This window comes from Meleagris gallopavo, unplaced genomic scaffold, assembly GCF_905368555.1.
Source record: "Meleagris gallopavo unplaced genomic scaffold, MGAL_WU_HG_1.1 scaffold_5, whole genome shotgun sequence".
NCBI lineage: Eukaryota > Metazoa > Chordata > Aves > Galliformes > Phasianidae > Meleagris > Meleagris gallopavo.
In genome coordinates, this window is record NW_028147019.1 from 1 (window position 1) to 2,918 (window position 2,918).

Here is a 2,918-nt window from a genome sequence, read left to right on the forward strand (position 1 = left end):
GCTGCTGCCTGGGCTGTGGGTTCATAGCTGCATTGCATTACAGGGCACTGCCACGGACCTTTCTGTAATGATAACAAAACCGTAGATTTTGGGCCAACTGTTCTCTCTCCTGCTTCTAAAGAAGGGTAAATAATTCATCAGGTTTGAGCACATCAACTGATAATCCTGAAGTGCAGACACCTTTCTCATTGGAAGCTCTCTCCTTTGCTCTCATGACCATCACGTCCAATGCATGATTCACCTCCGTGCAGACAGAGCGCAAGCAGAGCAGAGCAGCATCTCCCCAGGCACGTGTCCATCGCCCTCTGCAGTGCACAGGGGCTGAGAGCGACTGCCTGGGGCTGTGGGCAATGCAGTCTGTGACGATGGGAAGGAGTTGTCTTTCCCTTAATTGGGTGCTATCATTAGGTCACATCTCCCTGAGGTGTCCTTCAGAGCTGTGAGCTGATCTTCAGGATGCAAATCTTTGCCGTAGGCTCAAGATCAAAGTCCAGGGATGAAGGGGAGAGCTGCCATATGCAAGGAAATGCTGTGGGGTTGGTGAAGAGAATGTTAGGTGTCATTTGCTGGACGTGTGGTGATGAGACCTCACTCAGGGCCCCCGGGAAAGGATGGGCATTCCGCAATGGGCAGTGGTTTCCTCTGTTCTCAGCAGGGTCTGGCTTCTTTTCAGGGAAACATGGGGAGGGCATTCTCCCTTTGTCTCCAAAAGTTCAGAGTGTGTGGAAACAAGCCCAACCAGCTCCCCTTACCTTGCACTAAGCAGCAGTGAATCCCTTTGCCTCTCAGCTGGCACTGCCCTTCACAATGTGTGCAGCAGAAATGCTCAGGATTTCTGACTTCACTGAACCCTCCTTGGCCATGGTAAGTGGGACCAGACTGTGAGGGAAAAGAACATCATTCAAACTTTTATTTTCAACCCACGTATTTCTGGCACTGATTCTGCACATGCTGACAAGTACTTCTGCATTAGACGTGATTTCATCTGACAGATGCTGTAAAGAAAATCACCACAGCACCACCACGTTCCCATGTACACACAGGGATAAGACTGCTTCCTTGAGAGAAAAAGGGCAAAATCAGCCGCATGAAATGTAGTTCACATCTTTGACCACATGGAATTTTCCCACATGGAATGACTTCTCACTAACTTTCCTACTCCTTGGACAGGTTCTTGTGCCAACAGGTCCCAGTGCCCAGAGGCAGCAGATGCCCAACAGCAGCTCCATCAGCGAGTTCCTCCTGCTGGCGTTGGCAGACACGCGGCAGCTGCAGCTCCTGCACTTCTGGCTCTTGCTGGGCATCTACCTGGCTGCCCTCCTGGGCAACGGCCTCATCAGCACAGCCGTAGCCTGCCACCACCGCCTGCACAGCCCCATGTACTTCTTCCTGCTCAACCTCGCCCTCCTCGACCTGGGCTGCATCTCCACCACTCTCCCCAAAGCCATGGCCAATGCCCTCTGGGACACCAGGGACATCTCCTATGCAGGATGTGCTGCACAGGTCTTTCTGTTTGTCTTTCTGCTAACAGCAGAGTATTGCATTCTCACCATCATGTCCTATGACCGCTACGTTGCCATCTGCAAGCCCCTGCACTACGGGACCTTGATGGACAGCAGAGCTTGTGCCACCATGGCAGCAGCTGCCTGGGCCACTGGTTTCCTTAATTCCCTGCTGCATACTGCCAATACATTTTCACTGCCTCTCTGCCAAGGCAATGCTGTGGATCAATTCTTCTGTGAAAACCCCAACTCCTCAAGCTCTCCTGCTCAGACTTCTACCTCAAAGAAATTTGGCTTCTTGTGGTCAGTGTCTCTTTAGCATTTGGGTGCTTTGTTTTCATTGTTGTGTCCTATGTGCAGATCTTCAGGGCCGTGCTGAGGATGCCCTCTGATCAGGGACGGCACAAAGCCTTCTCCACATGCCTCCCTCACCTGGCTGTGCTCTCCCTGTTTCTCAGCACTGGCATGGTTGCCTACCTGAAGCTGCCCTCCATCTCCTCCCCACTCCTGGACCTGGTGGTGGCATTTCTGTACTCAGTGTTGCCTCCCGCAGTGAATCCCCTCATCTACAGCATGAGGAACCAGGAGCTCAAAGATGCTCTGTGGAAACTGATGACCAGATGTGTTTCAAAAGCAATGAACTTCCCATCTTTATATACAAAGGCGTGGTAATGCAGATTTTAATGGAATCCAACTGTCTTTTTTTTCGTTTGTGTATTCATTAAGTGTAGTTTATTAAAAGTTTTATTCTGTCTTTTAGCTAATCTGATGTTTTTCACTGAAATGTCATACCAATATCAATTACTACTCAGTTTATAGCTACGCACTGTAGCCCAGAGACTCTGTACATGACGAACCAGGATCTCTGTGAAGCTTAACAAAACAGAGAGCATGCAATGACTTTGTCTTCCTTCCTGTGAGACATTCCTGGTGCTGCTGGGATCAGATGTTGTCAGAAAGCCATAATCCAGCAGGAAGCATACGGCCGTTAATGTGATAGAAGTTACCCTGGACCTCCTGGAGCATAGGCTGGTAGGTAGAAAGCTGCCCCTAATGAGATGGGGAGGTCAGGAGAAGCCCGGAGTACAGAGATGGGAGACTGAGGGGAGGGAAGAGGAGCTTGGCCAGCAAAAAAATGAAGATCTTGAAGAGGTAAGAGGAGTTCCTCTTGGTGTTGCTGTGACTCGCTCAGACTGCTAAACCCACAGCCTTATTTGTACCTCTAAGTGTCATTTCCTCCCCTGACAAGAATGCACTGCAATAATGCTGAACCTCAAAGCTCCTCTTGAAGCCCAAATTAAGAACTCCAGTGCCCTAGCCATACCTTTACTCTCATGCCCACTCTAATCCTTAGCCCAGGGGTGTCCAACCTTGGGTCACATTTAGTGAATGGAAGTTTTCAGGCTTCATACACTT

At 49.9% G+C, this 2,918-nt stretch overlaps 1 pseudogene; it reads left to right on the plus strand.

The window, feature by feature from the left end:
- The first annotated feature begins 1,209 nt into the window (after nt 1–1,209).
- On the plus strand, nt 1,210–2,174 carry LOC146541992 (olfactory receptor 14J1-like; annotated as a pseudogene).
- Nucleotides 2,175–2,918: the final 744 nt, after the last annotated feature.